The following is an 11,823-nucleotide window of genomic DNA, read 5'->3' as shown; positions in this document are numbered from 1 at the left end:
AGTGCTGCCCTCCTGGGCACTGACTCCGGCGGTGGTCTCCTGACCAGTGACGATAGTGCTGCCCTCCTGGGCACTGACTCCGCCGGTGGTCTCCTGACCAGTGACGATTGTGCTGCCCTCCTGGGCACTGACTCCTGCGGTGGTCTCCTGACCAGTGACGATGGGGCAGGCGGTGGCATCTTGGGCAGCGGGGAGGATGGCGACCTTCTCCGCTGTGCTGCTCTTCCCAGACTTTGGAGACTTCTTCTGCCCCTTCACCACCTTGGAAGGAGTCACAGCTGACTCGACACTCTCCCCGGGACCCTTGTGGGCGGCTTTGCCGGCAAGTGCCTTCCCCCTGTCCCGTTGGGCACTGTCCAACTTATGGTGCTTCACAGGGGGTGGACTGGCAGTGCTTTGGCTCAGTGTCACACTGGCTGCCCTGGTGCCCAGTGCACTCCACATACCTCGAACAGGCACCACTGGTACCGGAATCTTTTTGGCTGAGGTGCTACTATGGGACCTATGAATTGGAGGGCGGGTGATGGGACAGAGGTCAAGGTTGCTCAGGAAAAGTTTCTGATGAACACTGGGACGGGTAGCTGGAGGGGGTCTGGGAGTGGAGGAAGAGGAGGTGGTTGTAGGAGGTGTAACTTTTGGTGATTTGGGTGCAGGTGCATGTTCTGGAGGTTGTCGTGAGGTGGATGGATGTTGGGTGTGTGTGTGCCCGCGTTTTTGTACTTTGGGAGGGGGCGTCACAGACACACTGGGAGAGGACACAGGAGACGTGTAAATGGTAGTGGGGGTGGTGAGTGCAGGTGAGCGGGGTGTGGTGCTGGGTGTTCTGGTGCGAGTCCTAGTGGCTGTTGTGGTAGTGCATGCAGGTGAGACTGTAGACTACACTGGGAGGGAGGAGGGAGACGACGAGGAGGGGGTCACAGTGGAGGCAGTGGATGTTGCTGTGTCTGTATGTGGGTGATGCTTGTGTGAGTGCCTGTGGGATGTGTGGTGCCTATGTTTGCCTGAGCTGCCCTTGTGTGTTGAGGTGTGTGCAGGCTGGTCTGATGGTGTGCTTGGGATAGGTTGAGGTACAGGGGATTGGGTCTGGGTGGAGGAAGTTGGAGGGAGGAGCGTAGACACAGGGACAATGGCTGCCATCAGTGCTGAGGCCAGAGATTGCAGGGTTCGATGATGGGCAGCCTGACCAGAATGAATGCCCTCCAGGAATGCATTGGTGTGTTGCAACACCCTCTCTACACCCTGGATGGCATTCACAATGGTAGACTGCCCAACAGTGAGTGACCTGAGGAGGTCAATGGCCTCCTCACTGAGGGCAGCAGGGGTGACAGGGGCAGGGGCTGAGGTGCCTGGGGCGAAGGTGATGCCTACCCTCCTGGATGAGCTGGCATGGGGCGAAGGCTGAGGGGCTGCTGGGAGGGCGGTGCTGGTAGGGGGGTGGCGGCTGTACCTGTAGAAGTGTGGGGCACAGATGGTGCCGCCACCACAAGGGAGCTCCCATCGGAGGATGAGTCCGTGTCGCTGTTTGCTGATCCACTGACCGAAGTGAAGCTCCCCTTGCCCTCTGTCCCACTGGTATATTCGGAGTCCGTGGTGAGGCCCTCCATGGCCATGTGGGACGCAGCCCCCTCGTGCTCCGGTGCCCCTGTACCTCCGCCTGATGATGCTGATGCACAAAAGAACAGGGAGAGCACAAAAAGGGGTGGGGAAACAGAAGAAAGACAGGTTGAGTGCATGGCTTACCGCTACCGTTGGCGGACAATACAGACACAGCTGCCCCCTGCACTACGCCGTGCTCTTGGCCTCTACAGATGCAGTTCCTGGGATATGGCCTACTTGCCTATGAGTGTCATCTGCCCACATAGATGACACAGGGGCATGTATACCTGTTTTTGGCACTCTACAGAGGTGGGGTGGAGTGGCACATTGCCTGCATTACGGAGGGGCCTCGCCTACGGAACTTGCCCTGGCCTTGGGAAACCCACATAGCCCTCCCCCCCACCCAGACCCCTCCACTGCGCGCAAAGTCATAAGAATGTGAGTGTACTCACCCCCTTGTATCTGCTGTGATGCCCTCATGCGCCCATCCAACTCAGGGTAGGCCACCGCCAGGATCCGGACCATCAGGGGGGTCATGGTGCGACGGGCACACCTCCCACGTTGGGAGGCCATCCCCAGCTGAGCCTCCGCCGTCTTCTTGCTCCAGCGGCGAATGTCCTCCCATCTTTTCCGGCAGTGGGTGCTCTGTCTGTGGTGTACAGATGGTATGTTTGGCAGACCAGTACGTCTCCCAGGTAAATGCTATGTTCCCTGGCTCTGTGCATGATGCCTACATCCTGCAGAATAGCAGCATCCCTTATGTGATGGGTCAACTCCAGAGGCACCGGGTGTGGCTATTAGGGGACTCTGGTTACCCCAACCTGTCATGGCTATTGACCCCAGTGAGGAATCCCAGGACCAGGGCAGAGGAACGCTACAATGAGGCCCATGGACGGACTAGGAGGGTGATCAAACGCACCTTCGGCCTCCTGAAGGCCAGGTTCAAGTGCCTCCATATGACAGGTGGTTCCCTATTCTACTCACCAAGGAAAGTGTGCCAGATCATCATCGCCTGCTGTATGCTGCACAATCTTGCAGAGGAAGAAGACATTGATAACAGGGACTCTGTCATACAGCAATATTTCCAGTGACACACAGGAAGTTTTTTGCTATTATATTTACTTTCACACTTCTACCTCTATCTTGTCTGTCAATTTGAAGCAGTACTTGCTAACTGAGTGGTCCATTTCCATTACGGTTTCACAGGTGTGGTTACCAACGTGTGTCATCTGCTTGCATCCTTCATGGGCTTGTGATGTGTTACATAGGTATGTTGACATTACATTTTCGAACGGATTTTGTCATTGTCATAGATAATACACATTTACAAAATCACAGACTGACTCCAGATTGTTTTGTGGTTCAAGGGTGTTTATTGAAGTGCTAATTATTGGAGGGGGTGGCAAAATGGTGATGGGTGATGGTGGAGGAATGTCCATGGCAGAGTCCAGTCTATTAGTCTCACAGGTGCACTGCCCATATGGGCATAGGAAGTGGAACTGGGGCAGTTCCAATCTGGACAGGGTAACAAAGTGGGATGACAATCAGGGTGGTCTCATTTCCTGGCGGGGGTCTTGCCATCTTGCTCTGTCCTGTTCCTGGATCTCAGGGACCGCTTGCGGGGTGGTTGTCCGTCTGCAGGGGTGGGGTGCTGGTGTGGTGGTCCTGTGGCGGGGCGTCCTGTCCACTAGCGCCGGCGGAGGTGGTGGGCAGTTCATCGTCCAGGCTAGTGTCAGGGGCCCCTTGGAGTGGCACGGTGTCCCTCATGGTCTTCTTTATGTCCTTCAGCACCCCTATGATGGTGCCCAAGGCGGAGCTGATGGTTCTGAGCTCCTCCCTGAACCCCAAATACTGTTCGTCCTGCAGGCGCTGGGTCTCCTAAAACTTGGCCAGGACCGTAGCCATCGTCTCCTTGGAGTGGTGGTAGGCTCCCATGATGGAGGAGAGTGCCTCGAGGAGAGTGGGTTCCCTGGGCCTGTCCGCCCCCTGTCGCACAGCAGCCCTCCCAGTTCTCCTGTGTTCCTGTGCCTCCGTCCCCTGGACTGTGTGCCCACTGCCACTGCCCCCAGCTCCCTGTTGTTGTTGGGGTGGTGGGTTATCCTGGGTTCCCTGTAGTGGTGGACACACAGCTGATTGACGTGTCCTGGGTACGGCGGTATGGGCCCGCTGGGTGGGTGCTGTGCTGGTGTTACCAGAGGGTGGAAGGTCAGTGTTGGGCTGTGCCTGTGCAAGGGGAACCGACTGTCCCGAGGCCCACGATGGTCCGGGCTGGTCATCTGGATCCAGTTGGCCAGAGCTGCTGTCATCACTGTGGGCCTCTTCTGTGGGTGGGGTGGAGATGTCTGGACCCTCCTGTCTGGTGACGTTAGGTAGTGGTCCTGCAGGGGTGTAAAAGCATGATTATTGCATCTGTGTGTGTCATGGTGTGCAATAGGTGGGTGACCGTGTACCCCTGTGCTAGCATTCCTGTGTGGGGGCTTGTGTGAGGATGGTTGGGGGGGTGTTATGGGTATGTGCAGTGGGCATGCTTTAGTGATGGGTATCCATGCTTTGTTGTGTCATGCAGGGCTTGGTGTTGGGATGGGTGGTTTGTGTTATTAGTACATTAGTGAGGAGTTGGAGTGATAGGGGAGGGGTTGAGGGTGGGGGTGTGTGATAGCATGCAGGTAGGGTGGACAACCTTAGGGGTTGTCCTGGCTGGCCAGTGACTCCTCCTTGTTTTTCTCATTATCTCTGCAAGATGGAGGATTTCTAAAAGTCAGAGTCACCTTAGCTCAGGACACCTTAGGGGTTGTCCTGACTGGCCAGTGACTCCTCCTTGTTTTTCTCATTATCTCCTCCGGCCTTGCTGCCAAAAGTGGAGCCGTGTCCGGAGGGGGCGGGCATCTCTACTAGCTGGAGTGCCCTGGGGCGCTGTAACAAAGGGGGTGAGCCTTTGAGGCTCACCACCAGGTGTTACAGTTCCTGCAGGGGGAGGTGAGAAGCACCTCCACCCAGTACAGGCTTTGTTACTAGCCACAGAGTGACAAATGCACTCTCCCCATGTGGCCAGCAACATGTCTGGTGTGTGGCAGGCTGGCAAAACTAGTCAGCCCACACTGGAAGTCGGGTATGTTTTCAGGGGGCATCTCTAAGATGCCCTCTGGGGTGTATTTCACAATAAAATGTACACTGGCATCAGTGTGCATTTATTGTGCTGAGAAGTTTGATACCAAACTTCCCAGTTTTCAGTGTAGCCATTATGGTGCTGTGAAGTTTGTGTATGACAGACTCCCAGACCATATACTCTTATGGCTACTCTGCACTTACAATGTCTAAGGTTTTGCTTAGACACTGTAGGGGCATAGTGCTCATGCACCTATGCCCTCACCTATGGTATTGTGCACCCTGCCTTAGGGCTGTAAGGCCTGCTAGAGGGGTGACTTATCTATGCCATAGGCAGTGTGAGGTTGGCATGGCACCCTGAGTGGAGTACCATGTCGACTTAGTCATTTTCTCCCCACCAGTACACACAAGCTGACAAGCAGTGTGTCTGTGCTGAGTGAGGGGTCCCCAGGGTGGCATAAGACATGCTGCAGTCCTTAGAGACCTTCCCTGGCATCAGGGCCCTTGGTACCAGGGGTACCAGTTACAAGGGACTTACCTGGATGCCAGGGTGTGCCAATTGTGGAAACAAAGGTACAGTTTTAGGGAAAGAACACTGGTGCTGAGGCCTGGTTAGCAGGCCTCAGCACTCTTTCAAATCATAACTTGGCATCAGCGAAGGCAAAAAGTCAGGGGGTAACCATGCCAAGGAGGCATTTCCTTACAATGAGGAACACACACTCAAAGACTTAACTCCAGGCCAATAGTTTTTATATAGAAAAATATATTTTCTTAATTTATTTTAGAACCACAAGATTCAAGATTTGAAGTAAATACATAAAATGCAAGGTACCCCACACAGGTAAGTAAGGAACTTTGAATTAGAGCAGTAACATACACAAATGGCAATGAGCTATTTTAAAAGTGGGCACAGTGCAAAAATCAACAGTTCCTGGGGGAGGTAAGTATTGGTTAGTTTTTCAGGTAAGTAAAGCACTTACAAGTTAATTTTCCTGGGTGCAGGCAGCCCACCGTAGGGGGTTCAAGGCAACCCCAAAGTCACCGCACCAGCAACAGAGGGCCGGTCAGGTGCAGAGGTCAAACGAGGGCCCAAAACACAAAGGCGCCTATGGAGAACAGGGTTGCTCCGGTTCTAGTCTGCGTCTTCAGAGGGCAGAACAGGGGGCTTTTGTAGAGCACTAGGGGGGGGGGCAAAAGTAGGCACCCAAAACACACCCTCAGCGGCACAGGGGCCTGCAGTGTGCTAAGCAGGCGTCGGGTTTTCAATAGGAATCAATGGAGGGACCTGGTGCAGACAGGGCACGGGGGCTTCTCAGGCCAGCCACCGACTGGGTTAGGCAGAGGGTCGCCTGATGGTCACTCCTGCACTGGAATTCGGTTCCTTCTGGTCCTGGGGCTGCGGGTGCAGTGCTTGGTACAGGCATTGGGTTCTTTGTTCCAGGCAGTCGCGGTCAGGGGAAGCCTCTGGATCCTCCCTGCATGCGTTGCTGTGGGGGTGTTGGGGGGTCGTCTCAGTTTACTCACAAGGTCGCAGTTGCCTGGGAGTCCTCTCTGCAGTGTTGGTTCTCTGGAGCTTGAGCCAGGGGCGTCGGGTGCAGAGTGTGAAGTCTCACGCTTCCGGCGGGAAGAGTGAGTTCTTTGAAAGTTGTTAAAAAGTTGCAAAGTTGTTGCTGTTTTTGAACAGTGCTGCTGTTCTCAGGAGTTTCTTGGTCCTTCGGGTTCAGGGCAGTCCTCTGAGGCTTCAGAGGTCACTGGTCCCTGTTGGATGTGTCGCTATGCAGGTTCTTTGAGCTTGGAGACAGGCTGGTAGGGCTGGGGCCAAGTCAGTTGTCGTCTCCGTCGTCTCTGCAGGGCTTTCAGGTCAGCAGTCCTTCTTTTATGTGTAGGTTGCAGGAATCTGATTTCCTGGATTCTGGGTCGCCCCTAAATACTAGATTTAGGGGTGTGTTTAGGTCAGGAGGGTAGTAGCCAATAGGTACTGTCCTGGAGCGTGGCTACAACCTCTTTGTGCCTCCTCCCTGAGGGGAGGGGGGCACATCCCTTATCCTATTGGGGGAATCCTCCAATCAAAAGATGGAGGATTTCTAAAGGCAGGGGTCACCTCAGCTCAGGGCAACTTAGGGGCAGTCCTGACTGGTGGGTGACTCCTCCTTGTTTTTCTAATTATCTCCTCCAGCCTTGCCGCCAAAAGTGGGGGCAGTGGCTGGAGGGGCGGGCATCTTCACTAGCTTGGATGCCTGGGGTGCTGTAACAAAAGGCATGAGCCTTCGAGGCTCACCGCCAGGTGTTACAGTTCGTGGGGGGGAGGTGAGAAACACCTCCACCCAGTACAGGCTTTGTTCCTGCCACAGAGTGACAAAGGCACTCTCCCCATGTGGCCAGAAACTCGTCTGGTTGTGGAAGGCTGGCAGAAACTGGTCAGCCTAGCACTAGAAGTCAGACTGGTATTCAGGGGGCATCTCTAAGATGCCCTCTGGGTGTATTTTACAATAAATCCCACAATGGCATCAGTGTGCATTTATTGTGCTGAAAAGTTTGACACCAAACTTCCCAGATTTCAGTGTAGCCATTATGGAACTGTGGAGTTTGTGTCTGATAAACTCCCAGACCATATACTCTTTATGGCTACCCTGCACTTACAATGTCTAAGGTTTTGCTTAGACACTGTAGGGGCATAGTGCTCATGCACATATGCCCTCACCTGTGGTATAGTGAACCCTGCCTTAGGGCTGTAAGGCCTGCTATAGGGGTGACTTACCTATGCCACAGGTAGTGTGAGGTGGGCATGACACTCTGAGGGGAGTGCCATGTCGACTTAGTCATTTTCTCCCCACCAGCACACACAAACTGTGAGGCAGTGTGCATGTGCTGAGTGAGGGGTCTGCAAGGTGGCCTAGGACATGCTGCAGCCCTTAGAGACCTTCCCTGGCATAAGGGCTCTTGGTACCAGGGGTACTATTTACAAGTGACTTATCTGGGTGCCAGGGCTGTTCCAATTGTGGGAACAAAGGTACAGTTTAGGGAAAGAACACTGCTGCTGGGGCATGGTTAGCAGGGTCCCAGCACACTTTCAATCATAACTGGCATCAACAAAAGGCAAAAGGTCAGGGGGTAACCATGCCAAGGAGGCATTTCCTTACATGGAGGCCATCTCAGTTTCGATTGTGGTGGTGATCCCTGGCAATGCTTGGCAGGGATCACCACGTGAGAAGATTGGCTGAGTGAGCACATTACTGTAGGAAAGTACCATCTTGCCTGGCATGTTACCCCCATTTTTCACTGAATATATGTTGTTTTAGTTGTATGTGTCACTGGGACCCTGGTAACCCAGGGCCCCAGTGCTCATAAGTGTGCCTGAATGTGTTACCTGTGTAGTGACTAACTGTCTCACTGAGGCTCTGCTAATCAGAACCTCAGTGGTTATGCTCTCTCATTTCTTTCCAAATTGTCACTGACAGGCTAGTGACCATTTTTACCAATTTACATTGGCTTACTGGAACACCCTTATAATTCCCTAGTATATGGTACTGAGGTACCCAGGGTATTGGGGTTCCAGGAGATCCCTATGGGCTGCAGCATTTCTTTTGCCACCCATAGGGAGCTCTGACAATTCTTACACAGGCCTGCCACTGCAGCCTGAGTGAAATAACGTCCACGTTATTTCACAGCCATTTTACACTGCACTTAAGTAACTTATAAGTCACCTATATGTCTAACCTTTACCTGGTAAAGGTTAGGTGCAAAGTTACTTAGTGTGAGGGCACCCTGGCACTAGCCAAGGTGCCCCCACATTGTTCAGAGCCAATTCACTGAACTTTGTGAGTGCGGGGACACCATTACACGCGTGCACTACATATAGGTCACTACCTATATGTAGCTTCACCATGGTAACTCCGAATATGGCCATGTAACATGTCTATGATCATGGAATTGCCCCCTCTATGCCATCCTGGCATTGTTGGTACAATTCCATGATCCCAGTGGTCTGTAGCACAGACCCTGGTACTGCCAGACTGCCCTTCCTGGGGTTTCACTGCAGCTGCTGCTGCTGCCAACCCCTCAGACAGGCAGCTGCCCTCCTGGGGTCCAGCCAGGCCTGGCCCAGGATGGCAGAACAAAGAACTTCCTCTGAGAGAGGGTGTGACACCCTCTCCCTTTGGAAAATGGTGTGAAGGCAGGGGAGGAGTAGCCTCCCCCAGCCTCTGGAAATGCTTTGTTGGGCACAGATGTGCCCAATTCTGCATAAGCCAGTCTACACCGGTTCAGGGACCCCTTAGCCCCTGCTCTGGCGCGAAACTGGACAAAGGAAAGGGTAGTGACCACTCCCCTGACCTGCACCTCCCCTGGGAGGTGTCCAGAGCTCCTCCAGTGTGCTCCAGACCTCTGCCATCTTGGAAACAGAGGTGCTGCTGGCACTGGACTGCTCTGAGTGGCCAGTGCCACCAGGTGACGTCAGAGACTCCTTGTGATAGGCTCCTTCAGGTGTTAGTAGCCTTTCCTCTCTCCTAGGTAGCCAAACCCTCTTTTCTGGCTATTTAGGGTCTCTGTCTCTGGGGAAACTTTAGATAACGAATGCATGAGCTCAGCCGAGTTCCTCTGCATCTCCCTCTTCACCTTCTGATAAGGAATCGACCGCTGACCGCGCTGGAAGCCTGCAAACCTGCAACATAGTAGCAAAGACGACTACTGCAACTCTGTAACGCTGATCCTGCCGCCTTCTCGACTGTTTTCCTGCTTGTGCATGCTGTGGGGGTAGTCTGCCTCCTCTCTGCACCAGAAGCTCCGAAGAAATCTCCCGTGGGTCGACGGAATCTTCCCCCTGCAACCGCAGGCACCAAAAAGCTGCATTACCGGTCCCTTGGGTCTCCTCTCAGCACGACGAGCGAGGTCCCTCGAATCCAGCGACACCGTCCAAGTGACCCCCACAGTCCAGTGACTCTTCAGCCCAAGTTTGGTGGAGGTAAGTCCTTGCCTCACCTCGCTGGGCTGCATTGCTGGGAACCGCGACTTTGCAAGCTACTCCGGCCCCTGTGCACTTCCGGCAGAAATCCTTCGTGCACAGCCAAGCCTGGGTCCACGGCACTCTAACCTGCATTGCACAACTTTCTAAGTTGGTCTCCGGCGACGTGGGACTCCTTTGTGCAACTTCGGCGAGCACCGTTTCACGCATCCTCGTAGTGCCTGTTTCTGGCACTTCTCTGGGTGCTACCTGCTTCAGTGAGGGCTCTTTGTCTTGCTCGACGTCCCCTCTCTCTGCAGGTCCAATTTGCGACCTCCTGGTCCCTCCTGGGCCCCAGCAGCGTCCAAAAATGCCAAACGCACGATTTGCGTGTAGCAAGGCTTGTTGGCGTCCATTTGGCGGGAAAACACTTCTGCAAGACTCTCCAAGGCGTGGGGGATCCATCCTCCAAAGGGAAAGTCTCTAGCCCTTGTCGTTCCTGCAGTATTCACAGTTCTTCAGCCTAGTAAGAGTTTCTTTGCACCAACCGCTGGCATTTCTTGGGCATCTGCCCATCTCCGAGCTGCTTGTGACTTTTGGACTTGGTCCCCTTGTTCCACAGGTACCCTCAGTCAGGAATCCATCGTTGTTGCATTGCTGATTTGTGTTTTCCTTGCATTTTCCCTCTAACACGACTATTTTGTCCTTAGGGGAACTTTAGTGCACTTTGCACTCACTTTTCAGGGTCTTGGGGAGGGTTATTTTTCTAACTCTCACTATTTTCTAATAGTCCCAGCGACCCTCTACAAGGTCACATAGGTTTGGGGTCCATTCGTGGTTCGCATTCCACTTCTGGAGTATATGGTTTGTGTTGCCCCTATCCCTATGTTTCCCCATTGCATCCTATTGTAACTATACATTGTTTGCACTGTTTTCTAAGACTATACTGCATATTTTTGCTATTGTGTATATATATCTTGTGTATATTTCCTATCCTCTCACTGAGGGTACACTCTAAGATACTTTGGCATATTGTCATAAAAATAAAGTACCTTTATTTTTAGTATAACTGTGTATTGTGTTTTCTTATGATATTGTGCATATGACACTAAGTGGTACTGTAGTAGCTTCACACGTCTCCTAGTTCAGCCTGAGCTGCTCTGCTAAGCTACCATTATCTATCAGCCTAAGCTGCTAGACACCCTATACACTAATAAGGGATAACTGGGCCTGGTGCAAGGTGCAAGTACCCCTTGGTACTCACTACAAGCCAGTCCAGCCTCCTACATTGGTTGTGCAGTGGTGGGATAAGTGCTTTGAGACTACTTACCACTCTTGTCATTGTACTTTTCATAAGGGAAAAATATACAAAACAAGGTCAGTGTATATACACATAGCCAAAAAGTTTTGCATTTCCTCTTTTCACTCTTTTCTAAGTGCTGAAAAGTACTTCTAAACTTTCAAAAAGTTCTTAAAAGTTTTAAAAGTTTTTTTTCTGTCTTTCCAAAAAGTTCTGAAAACTTTTTTCTCTTTTGCTATCACTTTAACTCTCTCTAAAAAATGTCTGGCACAGGAAAAAAAGTTGAACTGTCCAAACTTGCATATGATCACCTTAGCTGGAAAGGAGCAAGGAGTCTCTGCATAGAGAGAGGTTTGAGTGTAGGGAAGAATCCTTCCTTAGAACTGTTAATTAATATGCTTAGAGTACAGGATAAGGCCATAAGTGCCCAATCTGTAGAAAAAGTAACTAATGGTTCTCAATCTGATCCAGGGACTCCCCCAGGAAAAGGTTCAGGAAAGAAACTTCTCAGCCTGCCCATTACTAGACAGTCTAGCATAGTTGGTACAGAGGTTGAATCACATCATACTGATGATGTGCTCTCACATTATGCTGGTAGCCAAGCTGTTAGGGTGCCCTTTGTAAGGGACAGGTCTCCTTCTGTTCATTCCCATCATACCTCTGTATCTAGAAATGTCCCTCCCACCCACCCTGATGACAGATTGTTTGAAAGGGAGCTCAATAGATTGAGAGTGGAGCAAACCAGACTGAAGCTCAAGAAGCAACAGCTGGATTTGGATAGACAGTCTTTAGAAATAGAGAGGGAAAGACAGAAGATGGGTTTAGATACCCATGGTGGCAGCAGCAGTATTCCCCATAGTCATCCTGCAAAAGAGCATGATTC

The sequence above is a fragment of the Pleurodeles waltl genome, chromosome 8 (assembly GCF_031143425.1).
Source record: "Pleurodeles waltl isolate 20211129_DDA chromosome 8, aPleWal1.hap1.20221129, whole genome shotgun sequence".
Taxonomy (NCBI): Eukaryota; Metazoa; Chordata; class Amphibia; order Caudata; family Salamandridae; genus Pleurodeles; species Pleurodeles waltl.
This window is presented reverse-complemented; position numbering follows the sequence as displayed.